The 18,595-nt window shown below is 37.4% G+C and overlaps 1 long non-coding RNA gene across 1 annotated transcript in view; it reads right to left on the bottom strand.

Annotated features, from left to right (window-relative positions):
• Positions 1-4,000: 4,000 nt before the first annotated feature.
• Positions 4,001-18,595, bottom strand: part of LOC122478748 — a 41,988-nt gene continuing 27,393 nt past the window's right edge. The window contains exon 5 of the long non-coding RNA XR_006296162.1: positions 4,001-4,682. This is a non-coding gene — a long non-coding RNA (uncharacterized LOC122478748). The remainder of the gene's footprint in view (positions 4,683-18,595) is intronic.

Below are 18,595 nucleotides of genomic sequence, written 5' to 3'. Positions count from 1 at the left end.
ACTTTGTCAAGGTGAATGTGCAATCGGTTCCACCATAGGGAAGAGGCCAATTTTGCCTCTGCTAGCAAATTCATTTCAGTACTCCTGATTGCCTGTATATTTATATATATATCTGTTCACTGAAGTTTCCTTTGTTATTTTTTTTAATTTGTTTTTAACGTTTATTTATTTTTGAGACAGAGAGAGAGACAGAGCATGAACGGGGAAGGGGCAGAGAGAGAGAGGGAGACACAGAATCTGAAGCAGGCTCCAGGCTCTGAGCTGTTAGCACAGAGCCTGATGTGGGGCTCAAACTCAGGAACCGTGAGATCGTGATCTGAGCAGAAGTCGGACGCTTAACCGACTGAGCCACCCAGGCGCCCCATGAAGTTTCCTTTGAATTGGTGTTCACATCTTACTGGTTTCCTAATGAATGAGAGAGAGAACAATTTGGCATCTTTACATCTTTTTTTTTTTCTTCTGTGGGAACTCTTTTTTTTTTTTTTAATTTTTTAATGTGTATTTATTTTTGAGAGAGAGAGACACTGAACACAAGCAGGGAAAGGCAGAGAGAAAGGGAGACAAAGAATCTGAAGCAGTCTCCAGGCTCTGTCGGACACGGGGCTCGAACCCACGGACCCTGACCTGAGCTGAAGTCAGACACTCAACCGACTGAGCCACCCAGGTGCCCCTCTTCTGTGGGAACTCTTTATGATCATTGTTGTAGGGGAGGAAAAACTTTTCCTTGGTCCTCTTATGGTAAGTGAATGAGGGCTGCAAGTTAAATTGATAAAAGATAGATTAACAGGAGAAAGTTTTCTTTTGTATGCACTCATGGGTTAAACACACACACACACACACACACACACAACCCAAAGAAGTGCTTAGGCCTGCAAGCTTTTTAAGATAAGGATTATTTTAGTAGGGTTTGTTTATGCAGATTCATCTCAGACTTTGTCTCCTGTGATAAGGATTGTTCTCCCCATGCTGGAGAGGGAAGGGGACACACTTTCATAAAAGGAATTTTATGTTACCTTTACAAAGGGAAATTAATGCCTCAGTGAGAAAGGGGGAGGGAAGAGATATTCTCCTGTGTCTCCTGTTTATTAATTGCCTTCAGTTCAAAATAATCCTTATGCCAAAGTGGCATATTTTGGGTGGCAAATTCTGATCCACTTTATTGACATCACTTGAACTGCTTTCTGTATGCCTGCTCCCTGATACCTGTATAATAATTAAATTACTTCATGGGATACAATCACTGAAGGTCCTCACTGAAGTTTTCAGAGCCACGTCTGGATTTCTGCACAGCTGAGCTGCCTTCCTTTATTTTCTTATCACATCTGGCTCCAACTTCTGGCCATTAAGAATGCACAAAAGAGAACTTAGATTGGATCAGAATTGCTGCTTTAGCCAAAATAATTTAAGTTATAACTAGTTCACTCTCCAGAGACTTTGGAGGGTGATGTCAGAACCAACCCTATTTTATTTTTGACATTTATGTAGCAGTTCAAATGTCTATGTGCTTAACCACTATTCTATACTGAACTTCCATGTACTAATATGGAATGATACATTAACTGAAAAAAAAACAAGGTGCAAAACAGGGCCTATGATATGCTACCTTATGTATAAAAAAGGGAGAGAAATCAGAATCTGTACAAGAATTTGCTTGTATATCATATAAATGAATTTGGAAGGATTTATGTTCAACCAAGAAAAGATGGGAACGAAATTGGGCATTTGAGAGACAAGGATGGGAGGGAGAATGTTAGATTATATACTGTTTTATGCATTCTGCTTTTTGAATCTCACGACTGCATTATTTATTTTAAAAAATTAAACATTTTTCAAAAAACTAAAAATCATTTTGAAAGTAACACTGTAGCCCATTAGGCTTTTCTTAAGTTCCAATGTCAAAAATGTTACTAAAATAAAATAAATATTGAAAGAAAATGTTAACTATAAACATTTTTAAGGGTGTATGTATTTGTACGTGCTATATATGACAGATTGATGCAGGACAAAAGCCTCCAGAAGGTATATGCTCCCAACAGATGACCCCTAACACTCTGAGGACACAGTCACTATCGGGCAAAAACAACATTATGTACAGCCTTTAATTTGTGATCAAAACTGATTTAAAGGGGCGCCTGGGTGGCGCAGTCGGTTAAGCGTCCGACTTCAGCTCAGGTCACGATCTCGCGGTCCGTGAGTTCGAGCCCCGCGTCGGGCTCTGGGCTGATGGCTCAGAGCCTGGAGCCTGTTTCCGATTCTGTGTCTCCCTCTCTCTCTCTGCCCCTCCCCCGTTCATGCTCTGTCTCTCTCTGTCCCAAAAATAAATAAACGTTGAAAAAAAAATTTAAAAAAAAAACTGATTTAAAAAGGAAAAAAAGAAAAGGAAAATTGCAAACATAATACCAGCACCTGATCCTGTCCCATTCTAAAGTTCCAAAAGAAGGATTTCAGTTTCCAGGGGACCTCTGAAAGTACCCCAGAGATGTTTAAGAGCCCTCAACACTTCAGTTACAATTGGAGCTACAGTTAACTATATTTTAAGATGAGTGGGAGCTTATCAAGTCTTAGTGTGCATTCGTGCATAGGTCAAAATATTATACAAGTTTACATTAGAAGTCTTACAAAAAAAAAAAAAGAAACCTACCAGTTTGTAATATTATTGAAATCTTTAACTCATACAGGGCTGGGTAAGCATCTGCTAAGGAAGACCCAGGTCATATGGAGCTTCTACTAACTTTAGGGCCCATCCCTACCTCCATCGTCATCCAAATAAAAGCAACACTAAATCAGAAGACAAATATCGGAAAGGCTGGCAAAATGTTGGTTTTCCTTAAGATGACCACTCTAATGTGTTAAAACATTAAAAATATAGAATGAAAAGCTATAGAAGTAGAAAGCACAGGCGTGGGGGTAAGATGAGTCTAAATCCTAGCTCCACTCTTTACTAATTATGTAACCTTGGGCAAATTAGTTAGCTTTTCTGAATCTCCAGTTCTTCATCTATAAAATGTTCAAGATAATACCCACGTCTCAAGTTATTTGTGAGGAGTAAGAATAGTTAACACTTACGCTCGCTGCACACCAGCCCTGCTCTGAGCACTTTAAATCTGTTCATCATCAAAATGACTTTATGAGTTAGGTACTCATGTCAACCCCGAGAGGGCTGAGGGATGTTGAATAACTTCCCCAAAGTCACACAGCAGTTGAGTGGCTGAACCAGGGTTTACACTGCTCAGTAGTGTAGGGCCAGAATGCATACTCTTTACCACCACAGAATATTGATAATGCTTATGATGCTCAAGTATCACTTACCTTGGAGCTTTAATGGTCTCATAGAAACTGAATAACAGGGGATTACATAGACAGCATTTTTTTAATTTTTCAACCGATAATCTGTGCATGAGCATTCAAGTCAGGGACCCCAGCTCTTTCTCCATTTTTGTTCTTCTATCCAGCTGGAATTACTTCCATCCACCTGGTCCAGAATGGCACACATTCCAGGCTGCAAGGGGGCTGAAAGGGAACAGGTGATCATGTGTTCTCTCTTCAACAGCATCTCTGAAATTGTACATCTCACTTTAGCTCACTTTCCATTGGCTAGTGTGTGCTCATATGGACACACCCAACTGCCTCTTTAAAGACTATAAATATACTTTTTATTCTGAGGGAGAGAGAGAGGGAGGGAGGGGGGAATGGAGAATAAAGCAAATGAGGCAAAATATTTTAAAGTTACAGAATCTGGGTAAAGTGTATATGGGTATTATCTATACTATTCTTTCACGTTTTCTGTAAGTTTAGTTTTTTGGTTTTTTGTGTGTGTGTTTTTGCCAGAATACAAAACTTCATCATTAACTAGTTTGAATAAATAAATGAGTGAAGGGGCGCCTGCGTGGCTCAGTGGGTTGAGCATCGGACTTCAGCTCAAGTCATGATCTCAAGGTTTGTGAGTTCAAGCCCTGTGTTGCACTCCCTGCTGTCAGCACAAGGCCTGCTTCCAGTCCTCTGTCTCCCTCTCTCTCTACCCTTTTCTCCCTCTTTCTCTCTCTCTCTCTCTTTAAAATAATAATAAAAAAAAACATTAAAAAATCTTTTTCAAAAGATGAGTGGCTACACCTAGAGACAAGGATAGCATATCTGCCTGGAGCAGGCAGGGTGAAGAAGGCAGAGGGGAGGGATAGGCCTAGGGTATTTCCTTCTGCCCAGAAGAAGCAGAATCCCGGGGAAAGAAAGCATCAGGCTCACTCCACCTAGGTGAGGGCACTGTGACTCTGTCACTCAGGGAAGCCCAGAACCGCAGCTGAGGGCAGGAGGCTGCACCGCAAGGGGCTAGGCCTAGGGGATGGATAGAGTGGTCCTAGGCTGACATCACCAGAGGGCATTCATGCACTGAGGGTTCTGCAGATACGACATCACCACAGCAGAGATGGACAGCACGTGGATACTTGTCATCCACTTAGGGTCCTCAAAGCTACAGAAGTTGGCCAAACTGATGAAGGAGCAGTAGACAGCGACCCAGATGCACCACTTCCGCCTGAGCAGGAGGCTGCACGTGCTGAACCTCCTGCCAAGCAGGTTCATGGAGTTCAGCGTTGAGAACACTCAGTTGACTGCGGCTTGTACCCCAGCGCTTTGCCCGGCTCCTCCGTGGGCCTGATGTATTGTTAGAGGAGTTGTTTTTCTTCCCTCTGTAAGTTTAGTTTTAAAGTAAAAGTGTTTTAAAAGTCTATTTATGACTGAAAAAAAAAACCCACTATCTACTACTTAGAAATTAAATACCGGGTCCTGCACAAAGTACTTTGTAGCCAAACCTCTGTTTCCCCAGTATCTATTCTTACCAAAATTAATATAACCTTGATGGGCGGCAGTGGGGCGGGGGGAATCCTGTCACCTGCTTTTCTTTTCTTTTGAATTGAAGTATAGTTGGCATGCAATGTTATTTTAGTTTTTAGGTGTAGTTGATTCAACATTTATGTACATCACATTGCAAAATGTTCAAGTTATCAGCCACCGCTTTTTACAATAACGTTTATTAGAGCACAGGCATTCATTTATGTATTTTTTTTACGGCCGCTTTTGTGCTACAACAGTTAAGTAGTTGCCACCAAGACCATCCGGTCCACAAAGAAAATACTCACTGCCAGGCCTTTACAGAGACAGTTTCCCAAACCCTGCTCTAAACCAGTAGGTGTCCCGAGCTTTAATGAGAATTAGATACACACACACATACACACACACGTTCCTGAGCCATGTGTATCACACTCCTTTACCCCTTAATACTTAAGAGTGTATTTCCTAAGAACAAAGATATTTTTTTACATAACCACACTATAGTAATCAAATTCGGGAAATATAAAACGAATACATTTATCCAACATTCCAGTTTTGTCAATTGCCCCAATAATGTCCTTTACATAATTTTTTCCCTCCTCTTTTACAGAATGTGGTCCAGGATCACATATTGGTTTTTGTATCTTTTGTGTGTGTGTGTGCGAGTTGTTTTTCATGTCTCTTCCCTATTTTCAATAGCATTTTTCATCTTTTTTCCAATATTTAGAAATTCTTTCTATATTAGAAGTGTTAGCCCTTTATCTCTGATATACACTGCAAAAACTTTTCTTATAATTTTGTCATTTGACTCTTGACTTTGCTTATGGTATGTTTCTGCCTGTGCACTCATGCAAGAAGATTTTTTAATGTGAGACTTATTTTTACATCTGAATTTTGAGTCATCCTTAGAAGTTTTTTCTACACTGACATTAAAGTTGTATTCACCAGTATTCTGTATTTCTTCCAGTGCTTGTATAGTTTAATTTTTTACATTTTATCTCTGAATCATTTGGAGTTTATTTTTATGTGAGGTGTGAGGAATGAATCTAATTTCATCTTTTCCCAAACGGCTGCCCGGTTGTCTCAATAGCATTTATTAAAAAGGTCCATCTTTGCCCCAGGGATTTGAGATCCCATCATTATCGTATATGAGATTTCCATACACATTTGGGTCTATTTCTGGGCTTTTAATTCTATTTCATTGGTCTGTTTGATTATGTGTGTGCTGGCATCATATGGTTCTAATTATAGAGGTCTTGCAGAGTATTTTAATAGCTGGCATGGCTACTCTCTCCCAGAGTAGCTTTTACTTTGCCGTGTTTTCCTAGATATTCTCGGATGTTTATTTTTCCATATGAACTTTATTTCCTATCAATTTGTCTAGCTCCAGAAAAAAAAAAAGTGTTGGTGTTTTTATAGGGATCATGTTAAAATTCCAAATTAGGTACAGAACTGATTATCTTAATGATTTTGAGACTAGAATAAGGGACGTATTTCCATTCATTTCAGTTTCTTTGTGTGTCTTTCAGGAATGTTTTATAACTTTCTTTGTATATGTATTCAACATTTCTTGTAAACTTCCTAGATATTTTACCTTTTTTTGATGCCTCTGAAAAGGGGCGTTAAGAGATTTGAGATTTCAGAGATTTGAATATTGCACGTTAATTTTATATCCTGCTACCTTACTCAATTATTTTATTGATACCTAAGTTTCATAGGGAATTTTCTAGGGTAGCACTGTCCAATTGAAATACAATGTAGTCAGATGTGTGATTTTAAATGTTCTAGTAGCTAAATTAAAAATAGTTAAAAAGAAACAGATGAAAAAAGTTAATAGTATATTTTATTTAATTCAATGTGTCAAAGTATAATTTTAGCATATTATCAATAGTAAAATTATTAACAAGATGTTATAAATTCTTTTTTTATATAAGGTCATCAAAATCGAGTGTGTGTTTTACATTCACAGCATATTTCAATTTAGATCTTAAATTTTTATCAGAAATGTTTTGTGAATTAGATTTTGTAAATTTACAGTTGGAAAAGTATATTCACCTATCCAAATTGTTCCAAGCATACTTAAAAGTTTTCTTATCATTGATGCAAGTACCCAAAAAAAAAATCGTTTCCCTTTGATATTGACATCCACATTGACAAAACTGTTTTTTTCCTTTTTTTTAGAAGGACTGATTTGACTTTGTAGCAAAAGAATCTATCTGTTCAGAAAATTCAAAAATTGTTGTGTCAACTTAGTATTACTAACATCAAATCCAAAAGGGTATTTCATAAACTGAAATTCAGCCTTCAGATGAGGAAAATAGAGCCTCCCAGAGGTAACTCTTAACCAATAGGGTATCACAACCCGGTTAAATACTCCTGCATGCTATCATTTATGTGGACAATTCTGAGAGCCATTCTCTATGCTTCTCAGGAGGTGACATAGGACCTATCCTCAAGGGTGACCTTGATAATGCACCGTTACATGGTCAGCTTTCCCTTCTTCCCTGTCTCATTCTCTCCTATGCTTTAACTCTGGCCCCATGGAATCATCTCCTTCAAAAACTACTGGTGCTTAAGCCCTTATCTCAGGCTCTTTTTTTCAAAGGAAATTCAAACAAAGACAGGGATTTACAAAGTTTGGAGCATGGGGCATGTGTAAAAATAGTTGCAATGCTTGTAGAAAAACAAACTAGAAATATCTACTAAGACCTGAAAATATTGTTCTAGAACTTGAGTCAAAGGTGAGAACTGGAAACATTGATTTATATTGGTTTCTTATTAAATTAAGTAAGGGCACAGTGTTAAAACTGAAGTCTGTATTGTGGCTGTGTAAGAGAATATTTTTATCTTTAGGCATATATAACTGATTCTTGAAAGTTCAGAAGAAATATGTAAATGCATGTATGTATACGTGGATATATATGTGTGTGTGTGTATATACATACACACACACATATATATCCATATATCTGAGAGAGAAATAGGGAGACGGAGGGAGAAAGGGAAAAGAGAGGAGAGGGAGAGGTTCTGGGTAAAGAGCATATGGGTGTTCCTTGTACTATTCATGGAACTTTTCTGTAATGAAATTATTTCCAAATAAAGTTTTAAAGAAACTATTCTAGAGTTTCTTTTCAAAAACAGCCAATGTCAGTCATATAACTTCAGAGTCAGCAGCAGCCTTTAATTTCATACTACCTACCTATAAAAAAATTTCTGGACAATGCTGACAAGTTAATATTCTTAAAGGCTCCACATTTGGGCTCACGAAAAAAAAATAGAGGAAACATTCACTCGGAAGTGATTATAAATAGTCACACTTTCCCCCCACTTGAAAACAAAAGGTAATGTTGGCTATTGCCATTAAAATCTTGGCTGCCTCTTCCCTTATCTTGATGACCTGGTTTGCAGAGGCACTGTGAAAATTCATTAGAAAATGGTAAACAGCTGAGATATTGGGTTCAAAGGTCACGCACTGATATAATTTCTTCCCTGGGTTTCTTGGAAACTTTGGTCAGGAAATCTCTTGCTGAGTTAGTGAGCAAAGATAATACAGATCTTGTGGGGAGAAGGTCTGTTCAGGAACAAAAGGTGCACTTTCCAGCAACTTGAGCAGATGCGTGTGAGGCAGAACTAACTTGCTAAGGCTGGAATAACTTTTACAACTGATATTACACAATTCCTTCACTCGCCAGAGTTCCATGGGGGCAGCTCACAACTGTCTTCCGCTCTAACTGCTCATTTGCAGCCTCCACCGTTTCTTAAATGATACCTGCCAAGTCACCATCTGTCTGTGCTTAAATATATTCAGCCCCAAGCAGCTCATTACACCTGAAACAGCACTAATGAGAGTCCATGTCCTTGTATACACAAAGATCTTTTATAAGTCATTATTTTTAATAGTAATAAAAAAAATAGGAAGAATTTAAATGCCAATCAATAGAAGAACTGTTAATTCACCAAAATTCTAAGTACTATTAAAAATAATATGTTGGAGGGGCACCTGGGTGGCTAAATCGGGTAAGTGTCCAGTTCTTGATTTCAGCTCAGGTCATGATCCTATGGTTGGTGAGATCGAGCCCTGAATCAGGCTCTGCACTACCAGTGGGATTGGTATTCTCCCTCTTGGGATTCTCCCTCTCTATGTCTCTCTCTCTGCCCCTTCCTTCCCTGTCCATGTACGCTCTCTCCCTCATAATAAATAAATAGACATTAAAAAATAATACATTGAGGGGCACCTGGCTGGATCATTCGGTTAAGCGACTGAGTTCGGCTCAGGTCATGATCTCACGGTTTGTGAGCTTGAGCCCTGCATCAGTCTCTGTGCTGACAGCTCAGAGCCTGGAGCCTGCTTTGGATTTTGTGTCTCCCCTCTCTCTGCCCCTCCCCACCCATGTTCTGTCTCTGTCTCTCTTAAAAATAAACATAAAAAAAATTTTTTTAAATAATACATTGCATCTATATACATCTATTTGAAAAATGTCTACAATATATTGTTAAGCAAAATTAAGAGATAATAAAATAGTTTACATAATGTTCTGATTTTTTGTACAAAAAACTGTAAAGGTTGTATCCATCTGCAAAAAAAAAAAAAAAAAAAAAAAAAAAAAGCAGTCTAGAAGGATAAATTCCAAACAATTTCACACTCTTAGTAGTGGTTTCCTGTGGTGAGGATGGTGGAAACAACTCATTCCCACATTTTTTGTTTCACTGGAGGAAGAGTTTCCCTTACACTTGTGACCTTGGCCCTTATTCCTATTCCTCTCCTTGGAGATGTCTGGGTAATATGATGGAAAAAGCTTATTCTCTCCAACTCTTATTTCCAGGTAAGGAGCAGGCATTAGAGAAATATCACTCCTGTAGACGGTAGAGGGTTAGGTTTGCAAAAGAAGTGAACAGGTGTAAATTAGTCACAGCATGTCTTTCCCTCTGCTGGGAATCAGACCTCAACAGAACCCACTCCTCTGCTCTTCCATTCCATGCTGTAAGTTTTATGGAGGTGGACATTCTTAGGTTGTAGAGTATTCCTGATGACTGGGGCATTTGAGTTCTATCCTGGGATTTGGTATTAGCAAGACTCACTGCTGTCTCCCACACAGGCCACATTCTGTAATAGTTGTAACAGTAACAAAGCTGACATTTTGGTGTCTATCTGCCCAACTCTCTACCTCCTTGGTTCTGAACATGGGTGAGTAATAAATATCATTCATTGGAAGCCTGCGGGTATGAAAAAAATATTCTCTTTTTATTTTGTATGCTTGTATATTGTTTGAATTTTTTGTAATAATGAGCATGTATTACATATAGAGATATAAAAAGATACATACCTCTAGATATAGAGATGTAAGATCATAAAACCAAATCCTCACAGGTTTTACCTAGTATTAGGATTCCTGTCTCTTCTGATTTGTATCATTCTTTATACTTTAATTGCTTAGAGGAACCATATTGCCATCCAAGCATAGAAGTGCTTTGCCTTAACCCATTCTCTACTTGCTTGGCCATTGGATTCATTCTCTTGTTCCATATGTATTTTCTCCCTTATGATTTAAAGCACCCAATTTTCCTGCTCTCAAGAAGGCTGCCGCCTCTCTATTCCATTAAGTCATACCTATTCTGACTGGAAAAAAGCTATCTCTATTTTTCTAGCCCCCCCCCAGTATAATTTTGCTTTGGTTACAGCCAAAATATTGTCTTCCAAGCATTAATGGGAACCTCCTTCATTTTCCATCTCATGGCCTTCAAAAATATAAAATATTGTGTCCTCTCAAATCTTTTTATTCCCCCAGGCAAAATATTCCCAGTTTTTTTAACTATATGTCGTATGACATGGTTTTGATTTCCTCTAATATTTTGATTACTTACTTTCCTTGGAATGGCCCCCAATTTGTTGATAAACCTCCTAAAAGGTGTTAAAGAATGATGCCCAAAGTGAAATACAGTTCTCTGGATGTGATCTGACCGTGCTGAATAGAAAACCTACTTGTTATAAGGATGGCATACTTTTACCACAGTGGAAAGAGTGGTGGTGTTTTCTCACAGTATATGTCACATTGGTCTTCATGTCAGGGGATCCACTCATATTGGGCTTATTGCGATAGAAAACAGAAATCACTTTCATCCATGCTAATGGTGAAATAGATTCATTGCTCTCAACATATAAATACCTCAAGTAAATTCCAGGCTAAATTATAAAAGTCCCCATATTTTCTATAGTGATCATCCCTTCACAAGCAAATGCCCTCCCTTTTTGCCCTTCTATTAACCACTCAACCCAAGTGAATTTCAATTTCTCTTCTCCGAGTTATTTAAAGTTACTCTTGTAAATGATGCTAATAAGAAAAATCCATTAGTCTCTTTTTAGGTCCAGTCCTGACCTCTGTAATGAATTTGACACTGATGGCCATTCCCTCTTTCTTGGGTTCCAGACACTCTTGACTTCCAACTCTCATACCACTCCTCAAGGTTCCCTCCCATTCTAGACAATTTCTCCTTAGGCAATTCTTCCAAATCTGACTCTGTCTTCATCCTGCTTAAAATATTCAATGTCTCTTTACAGTAATGGTTCACAAGCCAGTTATATATTAGAATCACCTGGGGAGATTTTATTTTTTTTAATATTTATTTATTTATTTATTTATTTTGAGAGAGAGAGCACATAAGCAGGGAGTGGCAGAGAGACAGGGAGAGAGAATTCCAAGCAGGCTTTGCACTGTCAGCATAGAGCCCAACTCAGGGCTCGATCTCATGAACTGTGAGATCATGACCTGATCAGAAATCAAGAGTCGGATGCTTAACTGAGCCACACAGGTGCCTCTGAATCACCTGGGGAGCTTTTAAAACCCATCTAAGCCCAGGCCCCATCCCAGATGAAGTGAATCAGAATTAGCAGGTGTAGGCCAGGATTTAAAAACCACCGGAGATGGTAAGGTAAGGACCTTGATCACATTTGATCTTGATCTCATTTGCAAACTCTTTTAGTAGTTCAAAATAATCATAATGTTGTCTACCAAACACCTATTTCTATTTACTCCATAAATAGCATATTTCCCATACAGCTATGTGATTTTAAGAAACCAGATTCCCATCTCCACCTCCCGATCATGATTAAAGTTTAGACTGATGCCTACTGACAGCCATCTTTGAGCAAAGAGAAAAATAAAGGGTTAAAACCATTCGTGAGAACAGCAGAGCAGAGGGATGCAAAGAACCCGAATCCTTGATGACATCACTGAGCCATTAAATTAGCCAAATTTTGATCCTGTCCTGCCTCTGGACTCTTTGTTATATGAGAAAATAAATGTTGTTATCATTTAAGTCATTTCTGTGAGGATTTCTTTTATTGTAGCCAAGAGCATCTTAACATTCATCTGGATATAACTTAAAAAGATTAAATGCCTTAAACTCACTTAAATTAGATAATTAACTCCTCATAATTTCTTCAACCCTTCTTGAATCTTGGCCTTACTTCTTTCCAATATTTGTTCTAGAGCTCTACATTCAAATATCACTGAGATGAAATGTACAAACTAGTGCTACTATTCAGCTCATAGACCTTCCAGGAGAGAGAGGGAGAACTCGTGTGAGAACTTCTTCCTGCTCTCAAGGGTTGGAAGGGAATCAAGATTAATCTTAACGTACCCAGTATAGCAAGTTACTATTTTTATTGTTGTTATTATTATCATTAGTATTATTATTACTAAAGTAATATACACATTTGAGCTAGCTCTAAAATGGAATCCCAAATGGTAGAATTGTACAAATTGGATGAGGGAAAAAAAGTTAATTTGCCATCTAGTGTGTAAATGTTTTGCCATCATTAGAAAAAAAAAGTCTTAAACTTTCTCTCTTCCAGTGAGTAGTTTTTCAGATATTGAAATTAGAGGCTTTTTTAAAAAGGTAATATAAAAGAGATAAATTGACACTTTGTTGATGATTTATTGTCTTTCCTGAATTTTTGCCAACACAAGTCAATGGTAAAACGGTTTTCAAAGCTATCAAAAAAAAAACCCACAAAAACTAAAGAACAGCTGTAAAAATTACAAACTCATCAAATGCATTAAAACTTAAGAAAGAGAAAGGTCAAATGAGCCTTCTAGTTAAGGAATGTAGACCTAAATTAAAGTATTTCATGTAGCCGAATTTAGTATACAATCAAGGAAACATATATTTTGAATTATTTGCATATGTCAACATTCAAACATAAAATATCTTACAGTCTTCTTTAAATTGAAATACTAAAAATGCATTCAGGGACGCCTGGGTGGCTCAGTCAGTTGAGCATCCAACTCTTGATTTCAGCTCAGGTCGTGATCTCACCATCCTGGGATCGAGCCCTGTATAGGGGTTGATGCTGACAGCTTGGGGCCTGCTTGGGATTCTCTCTCTGTCCCTCCCCTGCTCCTGTACTATCTCTCTCTCTCAAAAGACATTTTTTTTTTTTTAAGAATTAAGAAATTGGCTTGCAGAACCACTCTCTGTCTTCATGACAAGAGGACTCTGCAACAAGATTAGGCTGTTCCCCACCCCCCGTGTCAGTTAAACTTCCTCTTGTTTCTCCCCACCCAATCAATGTTTTATTTCCTTTAGAGTAACAAGTATCACTATCTGAAATGTTCTTAACTGTTTGTTATCTAATTCCACTGGCATGTAAACTGGACAAGAGCAGCAACCTCATCTAGTTTATTTGCTCGAATATTCCTAGCAAGGCAGCTAGAATATCTGATCCCCTAGGAGCTCAGTAAGTATCTGTTGCATACATATATATATATGAGATCAATAAATCTCAGTTAAAATATATCTTAATTTACATAGGAAAAGAAAAGACTCTGTATAGTAGATTCTAACTAATTCAATTAATTAGGAAATTCTTCACTGAGAAGTATTAATGATGTGAAATTGTTAACAGACAGGCATGTATATTTAGGAGCTGGTTATAAAAAAAAGAAAGCTAAATGTGTACAGATTGCTTCTTAAATATGAGAATTTTTACAGTATTATTTGGATTACTATTATTATTTTTAAAGAATTTCTTTTTATGTAAACTCTACACTCAACATGGGACTCAAACTTACAACCCTGAGATCAAGAGTTGCATCCCCTACTGACTAAACCAGCCAGGTGCCCTGATTTGGATTATTTTATTTCATTGGACTGGATTGGATTGATTTTATTGCTTTTTTTTTTTTTAATTTGGAGTATTTTAAACCTTTCTAAACTTGAAGAGTTTACTTACTAAGAAGGACAAATGCCATCTCAAGAATGCTTATGATCAGACCCAGCTTAAGACCTGGGACAGCAATCACCAAAAGCAAGTCTTCTTATTGCCCTAACTAACCACTCTTCCACATGTAGCCACTCAAAATCTCTAAAGATTGTGAAAACTTCCTAAACTCAGACTGTCTTAGTTTGTTCAGAGTGCTATGACACAATGCCATAAACTGTTTCTAAGGCTAGCTTAGAAACAACAAACATTTATTTCTCAAAGTTCTGAAGTCCAAGATTAAGAAGCTGGCAGGTCCAGGGTCTGGTGAGAGCCTGCTTCCCAGGTGGCCATCTTTCACCTGTAAAGTCACATGGTGAATGGAGCTAGGGATCTCTCTGGCACCTTTTTCATAGGGGCACTGATCCCATTAGTAAGGACTCTTCCCACATGACCTAATCACCTCCCCAAGACCCCATGTCCTAACACCATCATTTGGGGGTAGGATCTCAACATGAATTTTTCAGGGAGACAAACATTCAGATCATAGCTCAGACAAAAAAATAGCAGAAGCAAGAATTGAAACTTAAGGTATCTAACTGCAAAGCCTGTATTTTTTTGTTCAGTATAAGATGTTTTCCAGTAGATCAGAGTTTGATAACATGTCAGACATGAAAAGTAAGATAGAAACAAGAGTTTAGAGACTCTTGGAAAGAAGGAACCTGAGATTTACAAAATCATCCGCTTTTCACAGGTCTTAAAATGCTTGCGCCTAATCAAAAAGTGAAGGTCATATTAATAAGGGGCTGGATATTGTTAAGTAAAAATCAGTATCAGGTAATACCTACAAACAGCATACATGACATTCCATCCTGGGAGGGCGCCATCTCCAGCATCATCACCATCAAATAATTCTTATGCTTTTTAATGTTTATTTATTTTTGAGAGAGACAGAGAGAGAGACAGAGAGAGCAAGCTGGGGAGGGGCAGAGAGAAAAGGAGACATGGAATCCAAAGCAGGCTCCAGGCTCTGAGCTGTCAGCAGAGAGCCTGATTTGGGGTTCGAACTCATGAACTGTGAGATCATGACCTGAGCCAAAGTCAGACACTTAACTGGCTTGGTCACAAGCCACCCAGTTGCCCCAAATAATTGTCATTGAAGAAGCTACTGAATGAGGCATGAGAAGTTATACTCAGCAATTAATCTAAGGATTTGAAGTGATAAATTTGATACTCAAAAGATCTTATTTCTCGAGTTAACCACAATTAACTGGAAAGCTCAAATGTGTTGACAGTATGTTAGCATGAAACAATTATGATATGGATCTTTTTCAAGGAAATTTCTTTCTGCTTGTTTCCATGCATTGGAACCAAATATATAATTAGTGACAATTTGTTCAAAGTATACAAAGTGGCAAAATGCTGAACTGGCAACTGTATATATTGAAATTAAATGGTAAATACTTGTTCTCTCACCTTTCATATTTACAATAATATTTTGTTTCCCCTGTGAGATTCTCACTGCATATAATGTAAATGAAAATAAAAATGTCTTGACATACATGAAATCTATAAGGTCATTTGTAACATTTGTGACAAGCTTTGAAATGTGGTATTAAAAAACGTGGAAGTTTTTTAAAAAATTTAGTCTATTAACATTCATTTCAAACCTTTTCCCACACAGACCAACATTTGATGTAGTTACTGCTTTGTTTTTCTCAACGCAAATGTAAAAAAGGGCTTCAGTTAGAACAAGACGCACAGCCCCAAATTTGAGATTCCCAGAGTTTTTGGCAAGTTCTGTTATAGAGTCTAAAAGGTTTCCTTGGGGGGCACCTGGGTGGCTCAGTCAGTTAAGCATCTGACTTTGGCTCAGGTCATGATCTCATGGTTCGTGGGGTCAAACCCCACATCGGGTTCTGTAACTGACAGCTCAGAGCGTGGAGCCTGTTTCAGATTCTGTGTCTCCCTCTCTCTCTGTCTTCCCCCCACCTCCGCCCTACTTGGGCTCTCTCTCTCTCTCTCTCTCAAAAATAAATAAACATTAGAAGGTTTCCTTGGACTTCTAGCAGGACTGCGAGCATGGACAACTTTGCATTTATGTACAATGTTCCTGGTTACCTTTTTGGCCAAAGCTAATATTAACTCTCTCCTAATGAATGCTAACACTTTCTGTAATGCAATCTGTTTTACCACCTGTTGTCTAAATATTCTATTTTCTTTCACAGTTGCTAGAAAATTACCCTGTTTACATTTTGAGTTCACACAGCTTCTGTGAGTCTTTCATTAGAATGAAATCAATTCTATAGCTAGATTGATAGAAAGTATTTGCTTAGGTTGTAAACGATCTGATTAGTAGTTGTTGAAGGGAGAGCAAAGTGATGCAGAAGAGGGAAATAGAGTATGAAGTATCTCAGCAACCACTGGCCAAAAGCCATATAAATACCAGAACTGTTCAGTGGACTTCAAGACATAAGTTGATTCTGGTTATCAGGCAGGTGTTTTTGGCCTCTAACAGTTGCATTTCTTGGCCTCCTCTGTTCTACAGCATTAGCTATAAGGCCAGAGAGCAAAGGAGCCTACAGGACAAAACTCTTTACTGAAAGTGACTTGATTCACATGGTGAAGGGAAACTGGTCCTGTCCTGGATTTAAGCAAGTGTTGCACCAACTTTTATAATCATAACCCTCAAGAAAATACATATTTAAATTTTGAAAGGCTGTTCTTGGGTCTTCCGTCTTCATACTTTTCTTTGAAAATCATGCTTTCAGTAAATGTAACTGAGCATCACAAAAAGTTAAATAATGTAAATACTAAATTATTAATTCTTATTAGGAAAGGCTGTGGCTAACATTTTAGTTCTGAAAACATATTTTCTATTTTAGATGAAAAAGATGTGTGCATTTAGGAAAGAAATATAGAAAAGACTCCATCTGGAAAATATATACCAATATTTGGGAGACACAGAGAAATTAAAATCCATGGCTATGCCTACATAATTACAAATACTCATTTAATTATATGAATTCAGCCAACAAAGTAAATTCCGTGAAAATCAATAAAAGCCTCTTCACTTTTCTTTTCAATTGAGGTAACAGTTGATAAATAGAGGATGTTTAAAAATTCTTAATATTTTCTTTATTTTGTTTTATTTTATTTTATCTTATTTTATTTTATTTTATTTTAGGGACAGATCATGAATGGGGTAAAGGCAGAGAGAGGGGGAGAAAGAGAAATTCAAGCAGGCTCCTCACCGTCAGCACAGAGCCCAGCATGGGGCTCGAATTCATGAACCGTGAGATCATGGCCTGAGTGAAACTCAACGGAAAGATGCTTAACTGACTGAGCCACTCAGGCTCCCCTTAATATGATCTTTTAAATAAATATTTGTTATTATTTTAATCACAAAATGAATGCATGCCCATTATGGAAAATATGAAAAAAAAAATCCAAAACCAAAATCACATTATCCATAAATCTACCTTTGAAGTATCATCACCATTACTTTTGTAGTGTATGTCTTTCGGACTTTTCTATGCATAGATCATGTATACACTTAAAAAAATAGTTTGCGCTATTTTGTCACTTATTTTCCACCTCCAAATTATGCGCAGTTTTTCTTTATTCTGCTGCATTTAATCTTTTATGATTGATATAAAAGTTGTTGCCAATGTTCTATTATAAATACAGCTGCAGTAAATGTCTTTGTAAATAAATTTGTATACTTTCCATTATTTCATTAGGGAAATATTAGCAATGGATTCTAAGTGCTAATATTTCCCTAATGAAATAATGGAAACTATACAAGATAAACAGCCTTTTAGAAACATTGAAATAAATTATACTCTCACAGATAGTGATAAGAAGGCTAGTTTGCCAATGACCTGGCTAACACTGGGTATTATCAACCACCCGTTTTCTTTCATATGTAGACAGAGCACAAGGAAACAAGTGCAAGAGGTGGGCAAGTATATATATTTCCTTCTAAATGGTCCTCAGATTTCCCTGGAGTCATGGGAAGTCATGGAGACATGATGCGAGTCAAAACCAAGTCTTCAAAAGCAAGGCAGAGGAACTAAATTAACATAATTTCTGCCACTATGTCCATAACTTCCCTTGTCTGACTCATTTGTTCCTTGTACATTCATGTGTCTTAGCTCTGAGGCTGCCTTTGTTTCAAGTTACTCAGTAAATTACAAAAGGCAGATCAGCAGCAAAAGAAGTAAGTTAGAACACAGTACAGAGGAGAGATTTTTTATCTCTACAAAATTCAATGTTTTATTAAAGTGTATTTGTTATTTATTCATGATACTAAAACACTATGATTTGTTCAATCTTTTATTACCCACACAAAATAATCTTTTATTACCCATTAACAAAAGTATATTTAAAACAAAAACAAATTAGTTTTCTAGAAAAATTGCAAAGGCATTACACAGGCACCAAGTTTTCTGAAAGAACCAGATAGTAAATATTTTAAGACAGTCTTGCAGGCCATATGGTGCCTGGCACAATTATTCAACTCTGCCCTTGTAGCATGAAAACAGTAATGGACAATATGTAAGTAAATGA

This window comes from Prionailurus bengalensis, chromosome B1 (assembly GCF_016509475.1).
Source record: "Prionailurus bengalensis isolate Pbe53 chromosome B1, Fcat_Pben_1.1_paternal_pri, whole genome shotgun sequence".
Taxonomy (NCBI): domain Eukaryota; kingdom Metazoa; phylum Chordata; class Mammalia; order Carnivora; family Felidae; genus Prionailurus; species Prionailurus bengalensis.
This window is presented reverse-complemented; position numbering and strand designations above follow the sequence as displayed.